The sequence below is a fragment of the Lissotriton helveticus genome, chromosome 6, assembly GCF_964261635.1.
Source record: "Lissotriton helveticus chromosome 6, aLisHel1.1, whole genome shotgun sequence".
NCBI lineage: Eukaryota > Metazoa > Chordata > Amphibia > Caudata > Salamandridae > Lissotriton > Lissotriton helveticus.
In genome coordinates, this window is record NC_136067.1 from 2,107,890,992 (window position 1) to 2,107,909,095 (window position 18,104).

The window sequence follows — 18,104 nt, forward strand, 5'->3', positions numbered from 1 at the left end:
CCTGCAGCTCCCATCGTGGCCCTGGGTACAGTCCCTTCCTCTTCAGGCCCCCAGGTCTGTAGAGTCCTGCGGCTTCCACCATGGCCCTGGTACAGTCCCTTCCTCTGCAGGGCCCCCAGGTCTGTAGAGTCCTGCAGCTCCCACCATGGCCCTGGTACAGTCCCTTCCTTTGCAGCGCCCCTAGGTCTGTAGAGTCCTGCAGCTCCCACCATGGCCCTGGTACAGTCCCTTCCTCTTCAGGGCCCCCAGGTCTGTAGAGTCCTGTGGCTCCCACCATGGCCCTGGTACAGTCCCTTCCTCTGCAGGGCCCCCAGGTCTGTAGAGTCCTGTAGCTTCCACCATGGCCCTGGTACAGTCCCTTCCTCTGCAGGGCCCCCAGGTCTGTAGAGTCCTGCAGCTCCCACCATGGCCCTGGTACAGTCCCTTCCTCTGCAGGACCCCAGGTCTGTAGAGTCCTGTGGCTTCCACCATGCCCCTGGTACAGTCCCTTCCTCTGCAGGGACCCCAGGTCTGTAGAGTCCTGCGGCTTCCACCATGGCCCTGGTACAGTCCCTTCCTCTGCAGGGCCCCAGGTCTGGAGTCCTGAGGATCCCATCGTGGCCCTGGTACAGTCCCTTCCTCTGCAGGGCCCCCAGGTCTGTAGAGTCCTGCATCTCCCACCATGGCCCTGGTACAGTCCCTTCCTCTTCAGGGCCCCCTAGGTCTGTAGAGTCCTGTGGCTCCCACCATGACCCTGGTAAGGTCCCTTCCTCTGCAGGGTCCCCAGGTCTGTAGAGTCCTGTAGCTTCCACCATGGCCCTGGTACAGTCCCTTCCTCTGCAGGGCCCCCAGGTCTGTAGAGTCCTGCAGCTCCCACCATGGCCCTGGTACAGTCCCTTCCTCTACAGGGCCCCCAGGTCTGTAGAGTCCTGCAGCTCCCACCATGGCCCTGGTACAGTCCCTTCCTCTGCAGGGCCCCCAGGTCTGTAGAGTCCTGTGGCTTCCACCATGGCCCTGGTACAGTCCCTTCCTCTGCAGGGCCCCAGGTCTGGAGTCCTGAGGCTCCCTTCGTGGCCCTGGTACATTCCCTTCCTCTGCAGGGCCCCCAGGTCTGTAGAGTTCTGCAGCTCCCACCATGGCCCTGGTACAGTCCCTTCCTCTGCAGGGCCCCAGGTCTGTAAAGTCCTGCAGCTCCCACCATGGCCCTGGTACAGTCCCTTCCTCTGCAGGGCCCCAGGTCTGGAGTCCTGAGGCTCCCATCATGGCCCTGGTACAGTCCCTTCCTCTGCAGGGCCCCAGGTCTGGAGTCCTGAGGCTCCCATCTTGGCCCTGGTACATTCCCTTCCTCTGCAGGGCCCCCAGGTCTGTAGAGTCCTGCAGCTCCCACCATGGCTCTGGTAAAGTCCCTTCCTCTTCAGGGCCCCCAGGTCTGTAGAGTCCTGTGGCTCCCATCATGGCCCTGGTACAGTCCCTTCCTCTGCAGAGCCCCAGGGCTGTAGAGTCCTGTGGCTTCCACCATGGCCCTGGTACAGTCCCTTCCTCTGCAGGGCCCCCAGGTCTGTAGAGTCCTGCAGCTCCGACCATGGCCCTGGTACAGTCCCTTCCTCTGCAGGTACCCCAGGTCTGTAGAGTCCTGCAGCTCCCACCATGGCCCTGGTACAGCCCCTTCCTCTGCAGGGCCCCCAGGTCTGTAGAGTCCTGCAGCTCCCACCATGGCCCTGGTACAGTCCCTTCGTCTTCAGGGCCCCAGGTCTGTAGAGTCCTGTGGCTTCCAGCATGGCCCTGGTACAGTCCCTTCCTCTGCAGGGCCCCCAGGTCTGTAGAGTCCTGCAGCTCCCACCACCATGGCCCTGGTACAGCCCCTTCCTCTGCAGGGCCCCCAGGTCTGTAGAGTCCTGCAGCTCCCACCATGGCCCTGGTACAGTCCCTTCCTCTACAGGGCCCCAGGTCTGTAGAGTCCTGTGGCTTCCACCATGGCCCTGGTACAGTCCCTCCCTCTGCAGGGCCCCCAGGTCTGTAGAGTCCTGTGGCTCTCGCCATGGCCCTGGTACAGTCCCTTCCTCTGCAGGGCCCCAGGTCTGTAGAGTCCTGCAGCTCCCACCATGGCCTTGGTACAGCCCCTTCCTCTGCAGGGCCCCCAGGTCTGTAGAGTCCTGTGGCTCCCACCATGGCCCTGGTACAGTCCCTTCCTCTGCAGGGCCCCCAGGTCTGTAGAGTCCTGTAGCTTCCACCATGGCCCTGGTACAGTCCCTTCCTCTGCAGGGCCCCCAGGTCTGTAGAGTCCTGCAGCTCCCACCATGGCCCTGGTACAGTCCCTTCCTCTGCAGGACCCCAGGTCTGTAGAGTCCTGTGGCTTCCACCATGCCCCTGGTACAGTCCCTTCCTCTGCAGGGACCCCAGGTCTGTAGAGTCCTGCGGCTTCCACCATGGCCCTGGTACAGTCCCTTCCTCTGCAGGGCCCCAGGTCTGGAGTCCTGAGGATCCCATCGTGGCCCTGGTACAGTCCCTTCCTCTGCAGGGCCCCCAGGTCTGTAGAGTCCTGCATCTCCCACCATGGCCCTGGTACAGTCCCTTCCTCTTCAGGGCCCCCTAGGTCTGTAGAGTCCTGTGGCTCCCACCATGACCCTGGTAAGGTCCCTTCCTCTGCAGGGTCCCCAGGTCTGTAGAGTCCTGTAGCTTCCACCATGGCCCTGGTACAGTCCCTTCCTCTGCAGGGCCCCCAGGTCTGTAGAGTCCTGCAGCTCCCACCATGGCCCTGGTACAGTCCCTTCCTCTACAGGGCCCCCAGGTCTGTAGAGTCCTGCAGCTCCCACCATGGCCCTGGTACAGTCCCTTCCTCTGCAGGGCCCCCAGGTCTGTAGAGTCCTGTGGCTTCCGCCATGGCCCTGGTACAGTCCCTTCCTCTGCAGGGCCCCAGGTCTGGAGTCCTGAGGCTCCCTTCGTGGCCCTGGTACATTCCCTTCCTCTGCAGGGCCCCCAGGTCTGTAGAGTTCTGCAGCTCCCACCATGGCCCTGGTACAGTCCCTTCCTCTGCAGGGCCCCAGGTCTGTAAAGTCCTGCAGCTCCCACCATGGCCCTGGTACAGTCCCTTCCTCTGCAGGGCCCCAGGTCTGGAGTCCTGAGGCTCCCATCATGGCCCTGGTACAGTCCCTTCCTCTGCAGGGCCCCAGGTCTGGAGTCCTGAGGCTCCCATCGTGGCCCTGGTACATTCCCTTCCTCTGCAGGGCCCCCAGGTCTGTAGAGTCCTGCAGCTCCCACCATGGCTCTGGTAAAGTCCCTTCCTCTTCAGGGCCCCCAGGTCTGTAGAGTCCTGTGGCTCCCATCATGGCCCTGGTACAGTCCCTTCCTCTGCAGAGCCCCAGGGCTGTAGAGTCCTGTGGCTTCCACCATGGCCCTGGTACAGTCCCTTCCTCTGCAGGGCCCCCAGGTCTGTAGAGTCCTGCAGCTCCGACCATGGCCCTGGTACAGTCCCTTCCTCTGCAGGTACCCCAGGTCTGTAGAGTCCTGCAGCTCCCACCATGGCCCTGGTACAGCCCCTTCCTCTGCAGGGCCCCCAGGTCTGTAGAGTCCTGCAGCTCCCACCATGGCCCTGGTACAGTCCCTTCGTCTTCAGGGCCCCAGGTCTGTAGAGTCCTGTGGCTTCCAGCATGGCCCTGGTACAGTCCCTTCCTCTGCAGGGCCCCCAGGTCTGTAGAGTCCTGCAGCTCCCACCACCATGGCCCTGGTACAGCCCCTTCCTCTGCAGGGCCCCCAGGTCTGTAGAGTCCTGCAGCTCCCACCATGGCCCTGGTACAGTCCCTTCCTCTACAGGGCCCCAGGTCTGTAGAGTCCTGTGGCTTCCACCATGGCCCTGGTACAGTCCCTCCCTCTGCAGGGCCCCCAGGTCTGTAGAGTCCTGTGGCTCTCGCCATGGCCCTGGTACAGTCCCTTCCTCTGCAGGGCCCCAGGTCTGTAGAGTCCTGCAGCTCCCACCATGGCCTTGGTACAGCCCCTTCCTCTGCAGGGCCCCCAGGTCTGTAGAGTCCTGCAGCTCCCACCATGGCCCTGGTACAGTCCCTTCCTCTGCAGGGCACCAGGTCTGTAGAGTCCTGCAGCTCCCATCAAGACCATGGTACAGTCCCTTCCTCTGCAGAGCCCCAGGGCTGTAGAGTCCTGTGGCTTCCACCATGGACCTGGTACAGTCCCTTCCTCTGCAGGGCCCCAGGTCTGTAGAGTCCTGTGACTTCCATCATGGCCCTGGTACAGTCCCTTCCTCTACAGGGCACCAGGTCTGTAAAGTCCTGTGGCTTCCACCATGGCCCTGGTACAGTCCCTTCCTCTTCAGGGCCCCCAGGTCTGTAGAGTCCTGTGGCTTCCACCATGGCTCTGGTACAGTCCCTTCCTCTGCAGGGCCCCCAGGTCTGTAGAGTCCTGTGGCTCCCACCATGGCCTTGGTACAGTCCCTTCCTCTGCAGGGCCCCCAGGTCTGTAGAGTCCTGTGGCTTCCACCATGGCCCTGGTACAGTCCCTTCCTCTGCAGGGCACCAGGTCTGTAGAGTCCTGCAGCTCCCATCAAGACCCGGGTACAGTCCCTTCCTCTGCAGAGCCCCAGGGCTGTAGAGTCCTGCAGCTCCCACCATGGCCCTGGTACAGTCCCTTCCTCTGCAGGGCACCAGGTCTGTAGAGTCCTGCAGCTCCCATCAAGACCCTGGTACAGTCCCTTCCTCTAAAGAGCCCCAGGGCTGTAGAGTCCTGTGGCTTCCACCATGGCCCTGGTACAGTCCCGTCCTCTTCAGGGCCCCCAGGTCTGTAGAGTCCTGTGGCTCCCACCATGGCCCTGGTACAGTCCCTTCCTCTGCAGGGTCCCCAGGTCTGTAGAGTCCTGCCTGTAGCTTCCACCATGGCCCTGGTACAGTCCCTTCCTCTGCAGGGCCCCCAGGTCTGTAGAGTCCTGCAGCTCCCACCATGGCCCTGGTACAGTCCCTTCCTCTACAGGGCCCAAAGGTCTGTAGAGTCCTGCAGCTCCCACCATGGCCCTGGTACAGTCCCTTCCTCTGCAGGGCCCCCAGGTCTGTAGAGTCCTGCAGCTCCCACCATGGCCCTGGTACAGTCCCTTCCTCTGCAGGACCCCAGGTCTGTAGAGTCCTGTGGCTTCCACCATGCCCCTGGTACAGTCCCTTCCTCTGCAGGGACCCCAGGTCTGTAGAGTCCTGCGGCTTCCACCATGGCCCTGGTACAGTCCCTTCCTCTGCAGGGCCCCAGGTCTGGAGTCCTGAGGATCCCATCGTGGCCCTGGTACAGTCCCTTCCTCTGCAGGGCCCCCAGGTCTGTAGAGTCCTGCATCTCCCACCATGGCCCTGGTACAGTCCCTTCCTCTTCAGGGTCCCCTAGGTCTGTAGAGTCCTGTGGCTCCCACCATGACCCTGGTAAGGTCCCTTCCTCTGCAGGGTCCCCAGGTCTGTAGAGTCCTGTAGCTTCCACCATGGCCCTGGTACAGTCCCTTCCTCTGCAGGGCCCCCAGGTCTGTAGAGTCCTGCAGCTCCCACCATGGCCCTGGTACAGTCCCTTCCTCTACAGGGCCCCCAGGTCTGTAGAGTCCTGCAGCTCCCACCATGGCCCTGTTACAGTCCCTTCCTCTGCAGGGCCCCCAGGTCTGTAGAGTCCTGTGGCTTCCACCATGGCCCTGGTACAGTCCCTTCCTCTGCAGGGCCCCAGGTCTGGAGTCCTGAGGCTCCCATCGTGGCCCTGGTACATTCCCTTCCTCTGCAGGGCCCCCAGGTCTGTAGAGTTCTGCAGCTCCCACCATGGCCCTGGTACAGTCCCTTCTTCTGCAGGGCCCCAGGTCTGTAAAGTCCTGCAGCTCCCACCATGGCCCTGGTACAGTCCCTTCCTCTGCAGGGCCCCAGGTCTGGAGTCCTGAGGCTCCCATCATGGCCCTGGTACAGTCCCTTCCTCTGCAGGGCCCCAGGTCTGGAGTCCTGAGGCTCCCATCGTGGCCCTGGTACATTCCCTTCCTCTGCAGGGCCCCCAGGTCTGTAGAGTCCTGTGGCTCCCATCATGGCCCTGGTACAGTCCCTTCCTCTGCAGAGCCCCAGGGCTGTAGAGTCCTGGGGCTTCCACCATGGCCCTGGTACAGTCCCTTCCTCTGCAGGGCCCCCAGGTCTGTAGAGTCCTGCAGCTCCGACCATGGCCCTGGTACAGTCCCTTCCTCTGCAGGTACCCCAGGTCTATAGAGTCCTGCAGCTCCCACCATGGCCCTGGTACAGCCCATTCCTCTGCAGGGCCCCCAGGTCTGTAGAGTCCTGCAGCTCCCACCATGGCCCTGGTACAGTCCCTTCGTCTTCAGGGCCCCAGGTCTGTAGAGTCCTGTGGCTTCCACCATGGCCCTGGTACAGTCCCTTCCTCTGCAGGGCACCAGGTCTGTAGAGTCCTGCAGCTCCCATCAAGACCCTGGTACAGTCCCTTCCTCTGCAGAGCCCCAGGGCTGTAGAGTCCTGTGGCTTCCACCATGGACCTGGTACAGTCCCTTCCTCTGCAGGGCCCCAGGTCTGTAGAGTCCTGTGACTTCCATCATGGCCCTGGTACAGTCCCTTCCTCTACAGGGCACCAGGTCTGTAAAGTCCTGTGGCTTCCACCATGGCCCTGGTACAGTCCCTTCCTCTTCAGGGCCCCCAGGTCTGTAGAGTCCTGTGGCTTCCACCATGGCTCTGGTACAGTCCCTTCCTCTGCAGGGCCCCCAGGTCTGTAGAGTCCTGTGGCTCCCACCATGGCCTTGGTACAGTCCCTTCCTCTGCAGGGCCCCCAGGTCTGTAGAGTCCTGTGGCTTCCACCATGGCCCTGGTACAGTCCCTTCCTCTGCAGGGCACCAGGTCTGTAGAGTCCTGCAGCTCCCATCAAGACCCGGGTACAGTCCCTTCCTCTGCAGAGCCCCAGGGCTGTAGAGTCCTGCAGCTCCCACCATGGCCCTGGTACAGTCCCTTCCTCTGCAGGGCACCAGGTCTGTAGAGTCCTGCAGCTCCCATCAAGACCCTGGTACAGTCCCTTCCTCTAAAGAGCCCCAGGGCTGTAGAGTCCTGTGGCTTCCACCATGGCCCTGGTACAGTCCCGTCCTCTTCAGGGCCCCCAGGTCTGTAGAGTCCTGTGGCTCCCACCATGGCCCTGGTACAGTCCCTTCCTCTGCAGGGTCCCCAGGTCTGTAGAGTCCTGCCTGTAGCTTCCACCATGGCCCTGGTACAGTCCCTTCCTCTGCAGGGCTCCCAGGTCTGTAGAGTCCTGCAGCTCCCACCATGGCCCTGGTACAGTCCCTTCCTCTACAGGGCCCAAAGGTCTGTAGAGTCCTGCAGCTCCCACCATGGCCCTGGTACAGTCCCTTCCTCTGCAGGGCCCCCAGGTCTGTAGAGTCCTGCAGCTCCCACCATGGCCCTGGTACAGTCCCTTCCTCTGCAGGACCCCAGGTCTGTAGAGTCCTGTGGCTTCCACCATGCCCCTGGTACAGTCCCTTCCTCTGCAGGGACCCCAGGTCTGTAGAGTCCTGCGGCTTCCACCATGGCCCTGGTACAGTCCCTTCCTCTGCAGGGCCCCAGGTCTGGAGTCCTGAGGATCCCATCGTGGCCCTGGTACAGTCCCTTCCTCTGCAGGGCCCCCAGGTCTGTAGAGTCCTGCATCTCCCACCATGGCCCTGGTACAGTCCCTTCCTCTTCAGGGTCCCCTAGGTCTGTAGAGTCCTGTGGCTCCCACCATGACCCTGGTAAGGTCCCTTCCTCTGCAGGGTCCCCAGGTCTGTAGAGTCCTGTAGCTTCCACCATGGCCCTGGTACAGTCCCTTCCTCTGCAGGGCCCCCAGGTCTGTAGAGTCCTGCAGCTCCCACCATGGCCCTGGTACAGTCCCTTCCTCTACAGGGCCCCCAGGTCTGTAGAGTCCTGCAGCTCCCACCATGGCCCTGTTACAGTCCCTTCCTCTGCAGGGCCCCCAGGTCTGTAGAGTCCTGTGGCTTCCACCATGGCCCTGGTACAGTCCCTTCCTCTGCAGGGCCCCAGGTCTGGAGTCCTGAGGCTCCCATCGTGGCCCTGGTACATTCCCTTCCTCTGCAGGGCCCCCAGGTCTGTAGAGTTCTGCAGCTCCCACCATGGCCCTGGTACAGTCCCTTCCTCTGCAGGGCCCCAGGTCTGTAAAGTCCTGCAGCTCCCACCATGGCCCTGGTACAGTCCCTTCCTCTGCAGGGCCCCAGGTCTGGAGTCCTGAGGCTCCCATCATGGCCCTGGTACAGTCCCTTCCTCTGCAGGGCCCCAGGTCTGGAGTCCTGAGGCTCCCATCGTGGCCCTGGTACATTCCCTTCCTCTGCAGGGCCCCCAGGTCTGTAGAGTCCTGCAGCTCCCACCATGGCTCTGGTACAGTCCCTTCCTCTTCAGGGCCCCCAGGTCTGTAGAGTCCTGTGGCTCCCATCATGGCCCTGGTACAGTCCCTTCCTCTGCAGAGCCCCAGGGCTGTAGAGTCCTGGGGCTTCCACCATGGCCCTGGTACAGTCCCTTCCTCTGCAGGGCCCCCAGGTCTGTAGAGTCCTGCAGCTCCGACCATGGCCCTGGTACAGTCCCTTCCTCTGCAGGTACCCCAGGTCTATAGAGTCCTGCAGCTCCCACCATGGCCCTGGTACAGCCCATTCCTCTGCAGGGCCCCCAGGTCTGTAGAGTCCTGCAGCTCCCACCATGGCCCTGGTACAGTCCCTTCGTCTTCAGGGCCCCAGGTCTGTAGAGTCCTGTGGCTTCCACCATGGCCCTGGTACAGTCCCTTCCTCTGCAGGGCCCCCAGGTCTGTAGAGTCCTGCAGCTCCCACCATGGCCCTGGTACAGCCCCTTCCTCTGCAGGGCCTCCAGGTCTGTAGAGTCCTGCAGCTCCCACCATGGCCCTGGTACAGTCCCTTCCACTACAGGGCCCCAGGTCTGTAGAGTCCTGTGGCTTCCACCATGGCCCTGGTACAGTCCCTCCCTCTGCAGGGCCCCCAGGTCTGTAGAGTCCTGTGGCTCTCGCCATGGCCCTGGTACAGTCCCTTCCTCTGCAGGGCCCCAGGTCTGTAGAGTCCTGCAGCTCCCACCATGGCCTTGGTACAGTCCCTTCCTCTGCAGGGCCCCCAGGTCTGTAGAGTCCTGCAGCTCCCACCATGGCCCTGGTACAGTCCCTTCCTCTGCAGGGCACCAGGTCTGTAGAGTCCTGCAGCTCCCATCAAGACCCTGGTACAGTCCCTTCCTCTGCAGAGCCCCAGGGCTGTAGAGTCCTGTGGCTTCCACCATGGACCTGGTACAGTCCCTTCCTCTGCAGGGCCCCAGGTCTGTAGAGTCCTGTGACTTCCATCATGGCCCTGGTACAGTCCCTTCCTCTACAGGGCACCAGGTCTGTAAAGTCCTGTGGCTTCCACCATGGCCCTGGTACAGTCCCTTCCTCTTCAGGGCCCCCAGGTCTGTAGAGTCCTGTGGCTTCCACCATGGCTCTGGTACAGTCCCTTCCTCTGCAGGGCCCCCAGGTCTGTAGAGTCCTGTGGCTCCCACCATGGCCTTGGTACAGTCCCTTCCTCTGCAGGGCCCCCAGGTCTGTAGAGTCCTGTGGCTTCCACCATGGCCCTGGTACAGTCCCTTCCTCTGCAGGGCACCAGGTCTGTAGAGTCCTGCAGCTCCCATCAAGACCCTGGTACAGTCCCTTCCTCTGCAGAGCCCCAGGGCTGTAGAGTCCTGCAGCTCCCACCATGGCCCTGGTACAGTCCCTTCCTCTGCAGGGCACCAGGTCTGTAGAGTCCTGCAGCTCCCATCAAGACCCTGGTACAGTCCCTTCCTCTAAAGAGCCCCAGGGCTGTAGAGTCCTGTGGCTTCCACCATGGCCCTGGTACAGTCCCGTCCTCTTCAGGGCCCCCAGGTCTGTAGAGTCCTGTGGCTCCCACCATGGCCCTGGTACAGTCCCTTCCTCTGCAGGGTCCCCAGGTCTGTAGAGTCCTGCCTGTAGCTTCCACCATGGCCCTGGTACAGTCCCTTCCTCTGCAGGGCCCCCAGGTCTGTAGAGTCCTGCAGCTCCCACCATGGCCCTGGTACAGTCCCTTCCTCTACAGGGCCCCAAGGTCTGTAGAGTCCTGCAGCTCCCACCATGGCCCTGGTACAGTCCCTTCCTCTGCAGGGCCCCCAGGTCTGTAGAGTCCTGCAGCTCCCACCATGGCCCCGGTACAGTCCCTTCCTCTACAGGGCCCCCAGGTCTGTAGAGTCCTGCAGCTCCCACCATGGCCCTGGTACAGTCCCTTCCTCTGCAGGGCCCCCAGGTCTGTAGAGTCCTGCAGCTCCCACCATGGTCCTGGTACAGTCCCTTCCTCTTCAGGGCCCCCAGGTCTGTAAAGTCCTGTGGCTCCCATTGTGGCCCTGGTATAGTCCCTTCCTCTGCAGGGCCCCAGGTCTGGAGTCCTGAGGCTCCCATCGTGGCCCTGGTACAGTCCCTTCCTCTGCAGGGCCCCCAGGTCTGTAGAGTCCTGCATCCCCCAACATGGCCCTGGTACAGTCCCGTCCTCTTCAGGGCCCCCAGGTCTGTAGAGTCCTGTGGCTCCCACCATGGCTCTGGTACAGTCCCTTCCTCTGCAGGGTCCCCAGGTCTGTAGAGTCCTGCCTGTAGCTTCCACCATGGCCCTGGTACAGTCCCTTCCTCTGCAGGGCCCCCAGGTCTGTAGAGTCCTGCAGCTCCCACCATGGCCCTGGTACAGTCCCTTCCTCTACAGGGCCCCCAGGTCTGTAGAGTCCTGCAGCTCCCACCATGGCCCTGGTACAGTCCCTTCCTCTTCAGGGCCCCCAGGTCTGTAAAATCCTGTGGCTTCCACCATGGCCCTGGTACAGTCCCTTCCTCTGCAGGGCCCCAGGTCTGTAGAGTCCTGCAGCTCCCACCATGGCCCTGGTACAGTCCCTTCCTCTGCAGGGCCCCAGGTCTGGAGTCCTGAGGCTCCCATCGTGGCCCTGGTACAGTCCCTTCCTCTGCAGGGCCCCAGGTCTGGAGTCCTGAGGCTCCCATCGTGGCCCTGGTACAGTCCCTTCCTCTGCAGGGCCCCCAGGTCTGTAGAGTCCTGCAGCTCCCACCATGGCCCTGGTACAGTCCCTTCCTCTGCAGGGCCCCAGGTCTGTAGAGTCCTGCAGCTCCCACCATGGCCCTGGTACAGTCCCTTCCTCTGCAGGGCACCAGGTCTGTAGAGTCCTGCAGCTCCCATCAAGACCCTGGTACAGTCTCTTCCTCTGCAGAGCCCCAGGGCTGTAGAGTCCTGTGGCTTCCACCATGGACCTGGTACAGTCCCTTCCTCTGCAGGGCCCCAGGTCTGTAGAGTCCTGTGACTTCCATCATGGCCCTGGTACAGTCCCTTCCTCTACAGGGCACCAGGTCTGTAAAGTCCTGTGGATTCCACCATGGCCCTGGTACAGTCCCTTCCTCTTCAGGGCCCCCAGGTCTGTAAAGTCCTGTGGCTTCCACCATGGCCCTGGTACAGTCCCTTCCTCTTCAGGGCCCCCAGGTCTGTAGAGTCCTGTGGCTCCCACCATGGCCTTGGTACAGTCCCTTCCTCTGCAGGGCCCCCAGGTCTGTAGAGTCCTGTGGCTTCCACCATGGCCCTGGTACAGTCCCTTCCTCTGCAGGGCAGCAGCTCTGTAGAGTCCTGCAGCTCCCATCAAGACCCTGGTACAGTCCCTTCCTCTGCAGAGCCCCAGGGCTGTAGAGTCCTGCAGCTCCCACCATGGCCCTGGTACAGTCCCTTCCTCTGCAGGGCACCAGGTCTGTAGAGTCCTGCAGCTCCCATCAAGACCCTGGTACAGTCCCTTCCTCTAAAGAGCCCCATGGCTGTAGAGTCCTGTGGCTTCCACCATGGCCTTGGTACAGTCCATTCCTCTGCAGGGTCCCAGGTCTGTAGAGTTCTATGGCTCCCATCGTGGCCCTGGTACAGTCCCTTCCTCTGCAGGGCCCAAGGTCTGTAGAGTCCTGTGGCTCCCACCATGGCCCTGGTACAGTCCCTTCCTCTGCAGGCCCCCAAGTCTGTAGAGTCCTGTGGCTTCCACCATGGTCCTGGTACAGTCCCTTCCTCTGCAGGGCCCCAGGTCTGTAGAGTCCTGTGGCTTCCACCATGGCCATGGTACAGTCCCTTCCTCTGCAGGGCCCCAGGTCTGTAGAGTCCTGTGGCTTCCACCATGGCCCGGGTACAGTCCCTTCCTCTGCAGGGCCCCAGGTCTGTAGAGTCCTGTGGCTTCCACCATGGCCCTGGTACAGTCCCTTCCTCTGCAGGGCCCCCATGGCTGTAGAGTCCTGCAGCTCCAACCATGGACATGATACAGTCCTTACCTCTGCAGGACCCCCAGGTCTGTAGAGTCCTGTGGCTTCTACCATGGCCCTGCTACAGTCCCTTCCTGTACAGGGCCCCAGGTCTGTAGAGTCCTGCAGCTCCCACCATGGCCCTGGTACAGTCCTTACCTCTGCAGGGCCCCCAGGTCTGGAGTCCTGAGGCTCCCACCATGGCCCTGGTACAGTCCCTTCCTCTGCAGGGCCCCCAGGTCTGTAGAGTCCTGTGGCTTCCACCATGGCCCTGGTACAGTCCCTTCCTCTGCAGGGCCCCCAGGTCTGTAGAGTCCTGTGGCTTCCACCAATGCCCTGGTACAGTCCCTTCCTCTGCCGGGCTCCCAGGTCTGTAGAGTCCTGTGGCTTCCACCATGGCCCTGGTACAGTCCCTTCCTCTGCAGGGCCCCAGGTCTGTAGAGTCCTGTGGCTTCTACCATGGCCCTGGTACAGTCCCTTCCTCTGCAGGGCCCCCAGGTCTGTAGAGTCCTGTGACTTCCACCATGGCTCTGGTACAGTCCCTTCCTCTGAAGGGCCCCCAGGTCTATAGAGTCGTGCGGCTTCCACCATGGCCCTGGTACAGTCCCTCCTTCTTCAGGGCCCCCAGGTCTGTAGAGTCCTGTGGCTTCCACCATGGCCCTGGTACAGTCCCTTCCTCTACAGGGCCCCAGGTCTGTAGAGTCCTGTGACTTCCATCATGGCCCTGGTACAGTCCCTTCCTATGCAGGGCCCCAGGTCTGTAGAGTCCTGTGTCTTCCACCATGGACCAACCTGCTCACAATCTAAACTCAACCTGTGCACTCAGAGGAGACCCCTAATTTCAAACTGAGCCTTCATGAGATGGACCAACCATCACAATCTAAACTCAACCGGTGCACTCAGAGGAGACCCCTAATTTCAAACTGAGCCTTCATGAGATGGACCAACCATCACAATCTAAACTCAACCGGTGCACTCAGAGGAGACCCCTCATTTCAAACTGAGCCTTCATGGGATGGACCAACCATCACAATCTAAACTCAACCTGTGCACTCAGAGGAGACCCCTCATTTCAAACTGAGCCTTCATGGGATGGACCAACCATCACAATCTAAACTCAACCTGTGCACTCAGAGGAGACCCCTCATTTCAAACTGAGCCATCAGGGAAGGACCAACCATCACAATCTAAACTCAACCTGTGCACTCAGAGGAAACCACTCATTTTAAACGGAGCCTTCATGGGATGGACCAACCATCACAATCTAAACTCAACCTGTGCACTCAGAGAACCCTCATTTCAAACTGAGCCTTCAGTGGGATGGAACAACCATCACAATCTAAACTCAACCTGTGCACTCAGAGATGACCCATCATTTCAAACTTGGCCTTTCATGGGATGGACCAACCATCACAATCTAAACTCAACTTGTGCACTCAGAGGAGACCCCTCATTTCAAACTGAGCCTTCGGTGGGATGGACCAACCATCACAATCTAAACTCAACCTGTGCACTCAGAGGAGACCCCTCATTTCAAACTGAGCCATTGTGGGATGGACCATCCATCACAATCTAAACTCAACCTGTGCACTCAGAGGAGACCACTCATTTCAAACTGAGCCTTCGGTGGGATGGACCAACGATCACAATCTAAACTCAACCTGTGCACTCAGAGGAGACCCCTCATTCCAAACTGGGCCTTCGGTGGGATGGAACAACCATCACAATCTAAACTCAACCTGTGCACTCACAGGAGACCCCTCATTTCAAACTGAGCCTTCGGTGGGATGGACCAACCATCACAATCTAAACTCAACCTGTGCACTCAGATGAGACCCCTCATTTCAAGCTGAGCCATTGTGGGATGGACCAACCATCACAATCTAAACTCAACCTGTGCACTCAGAGGAGACCACTCATTTCAAACTGAGCCTTCGGTGGGATGGACCAACCATCACAATCTAAACTCAACCTGTGCACTAAGAGGAGACCACTCATTTCAAACTGAGCCTTGGGTGGGTTGGATCAACCTTCACAATCTAAACTCAACCTGTGCACTCAGAGGAGACCCCTCATTTCAAACTGAGCCTTTGGTGGGATGGACCAACCTTCACAATCTAAACTCAATCTGTGCACTCTGAGGAGAACCCTCATTTCAAACTGAGCCTTTGGTGGGATGGACCAACCTTCACAATCTAAACTCAACCTGTGCACTCAGAGGAGATCCCTCATTTCAAACTGAGCCTTCGGTGGGATGGACCAACCATCACAATCTAAACTCAACCTGTGCACTCAGAGGAGAACCCTCCTTTCAAACTGAGCCCTCTGTGGGATGGACCAACCATCTCAATCTAAACTCAACCTGTGCACTCAGAGGAGAACCCTCATTTCAAACTGAGCCTTGTGTGGGATGGATCAACCTTCACAATCTAAACTCAACCTGTGCACTCAGAGGAGACCCCTCATTTCAAACTGAGCCTTTGGTGGGATGGACCAACCTTCACAATCTGAACTCAATCTGTGCACTCAGAGGGGAACCCTCATTTCAAACTGAGCCTTTGGTGGGATGGACCAACCTTCACAATCTAAACTCAATCTGTGCACTCAGAGGAGAACCCTCATTTCAAACAGAGCCTTCGGTGGGTTAGACCAACCATCACAATCTAAACTCAACCTGTGCATTCAGAGGAGACCCCTCATTTCAAACTGAGCCTTCATGGGATGGATCAACCATCACAATCTAAACTCAACCTGTGCACTCAGAGGAGATCCCTCATTTCAAACTGAGCCATTGTGGGATGGACCAACCATCACAATCTAAACTCAACCTGTGCACTCAGAGGAGACCCCTCATTTCAAACTGAGCCTTGGGTGGGATGGACCAACATTCACAATCTAAACTCAGTCTGTGCACTCAGAGGAGACCCATCATTTCAAACTGAGCCTTTGGTGGGATGGAACAACCATCACAATCTAAACTCAACCTGTGCACTCAGAGGAGACCCCTCATTTCAAACTGAGCCTTAGGTGGGATGGACCAACCATCTCAATTTAAACTCAACCTGTGCACTCAGAGGAGATCCCTCATTTCAAACTGAGCCTTCGGTGGGATAGACCAACCTTCTCACAATCTAAACTCAACCTGTGCACTCAGAGGAGACCCCTCATTTCAAACTGAGCCTTATGGACCAACCATCACATTTTAAACTCAACCTGTGCACTCAGAGGAGATCCCTCATATCAAACTGAGACTTAGGTGGGATGGACCAACCATCACAATTTAAACTCAACCTGTGCACTCAGAGAAGATCCCTCATTTCAAACTGAGCCTTAGGTGGGATGGACCAACCATCACAATTTAAACTCAACCTTTGCACTCAGAGGAGATCCCTCATTTCAAACTGAGCCTTCGGTGGGATAGACCAACCTTCTCACAATCTAAACTCAACCTGTGCACTCAGAGGAGAACCCTCATTTCAAACTGGGCCTTGGGTGGGAAGGATCAACCTTCACAATCTAAACTCAACCTGTGCACTCAGATGAGACCCCTCATTTCAAACTGAGCCTTTGGTGGGATGGACCAACCTTCACAATCTAAACTCAATCTGTGCACTCAGAGGAGAACCGTCATTTCAAACTGAGCCTTTGGTGGGATGGACCAACCATCACAATCTAAACTCAACCTGTGCACTCAGAGGAGACCCCTCATTTCAAACTGAGCCATTGTGGGATGGACCAACCATCACAATCTAAACTCAACCTGTGCACTCAGAGGAGACCCCTCATTTTAAACTGAGCCTTGGGTGGGATGGATCAACCTTCTCACAATCTAAACTCAACCTGTGCACTCAGAGGAGACCCCTCATTTCAAACTGAGCCTTCGGTGGGATGGACCAACCTTCACAATCTAAACTCAACCTGTGCATTCTGAGGAGACCCCTCATTTCAAACTGAGCCTTCATGGGATGGGCCAACCATCACAATCTAAACTCAACCTGTGCACATAGAGGAGACCACTCATTTCAAACTGAGCCTTCATGGGATGGACCAACCATCACAATCTAAACTCAACCTGTGCACTCAGAGGAGACCCCTCATTTCAAACTGAGCCTTTGGTGGGATGGACCAACCATCACAATCTAAACTCAACCTGTGCACTCAGAGGAGACCCCTCTTTTCAAACTGAGCCATTGTGTGATGGACCAACCATCACAATCTAAACTCAACCTGTGCACATAGAGGAGACCCCTCATTTCAAACTGAGCCTTTGGTAGGATGGACCAACCATCACAATCTAAACTCAACCTGTGCACTCAGAGGAGACCCCTCATTTCAAACTGAGCCTTTGGTTGGATGGACCAACCATCACAATCTAAACTCAACCTGTGCACTCAGAGGAGACCCCTCATTTCAAACTGAGCCTTTGGTTGGATGGACCAACCATCACAATCTAAACTCAACCTGTGCACTCAGAGGAGACCCCTCTTTTCAAACTGAGCCATTGTGTGATGGACCAACCATCACAATCTAAACTCAACCTGTGCACATAGAGGAGACCCCTCATTTCAAACTGAGCCTTTGGTAGGATGGACCAACCATCACAATCTAAACTCAACCTGTGCACTCAGAGGAGACCCCTCATTTCAAACTGAGCCTTTGGTTGGATGGACCAACCATCACAATCTAAACTCAACCTGTGCACTCAGAGGAGACCCCTCATTTCAAACTGAGCCTTTGGTTGGATGGACCAACCATCACAATCTAAACTCAACCTGTGCACTCAGAGGAGACCCCTCCTTTCAAGAATGGTTCCTCTCCCGGTCCAAACTTTGCATTAGTGGGAGGTCCTTCTCCTTACACACACAACCCGTGGAGCAAAGTTCCACAGTGAATACGGACCATCAATTCTGATTTAGGATTCAGAAAAGCAATAAAGACATGACTGAAATCATGGCAAAAAAAGACAAGCCTCTATCAGGAGTGCACCTTCATGAGGGATCTGTGGGGAGTCCTAGATCCTAATAACAGCATCATGTGGTTGATAGTGGCATTGGTGAGGTATAGTCGGGTATTTCAATGTTTCTGTATGGTTTCCGCAGCATCACACCTCACAGCGGGCCTCAGATGAAGCAAGTGTCCACTTTTTGTTTTATTTGGCTTTAGATGGGTATTAGAATTTACTAGAAGTGTGCTCTTGCAGCTCAGGGTAACCTAAAATGTGGTTTAAAATGTCATAACAGTTTTACAGTAAGAGCTACTACCTCAAAGAGTACATGGTGCAGAGCAAACACAAACCTAGTATTACTGGGGCAGTTATTTTTCAATCTTTCTGAAGTCACGCATCTCGACTGACCCTTGACCGTGGTCGGTGTTTGAACAGTTTATGAATCGGGGCGATATATACGGCGGGTCTAGGCGCTAATCCATAGCACAGCAACTGTAGGTGCTATGGACAGCGGGTACAGGCACTATCTATAGCAGAGCAGATATAGGAATATTAAGAGCTCAATAAGGTATGACCCTGAACAGAACAGATGTAGATGCTATCCAGAGCCGCAGGTCCAGGCGATATCTGTAGCGGAGCAAGTCGTCTCACTCACTTACAGCCTTTAAAGATACTCTGTTGAGTAACCGTGCGCTCTACAAGTATTCAATAACATAACAGTGCAGGGGCTATGAAGCACACAGTGGGTCTAGGCCTATGGAGAGCGGAGCTGAACACCACGGATAACCAGGACAGGCGCTATCTTAATCACTGTGGGTCTGGGCACTATCTCGATCAGAGCAGCAATAGGAATATCAACAAGTTACGACGCAGAGCAGAACGGGTGAGGGTCCTA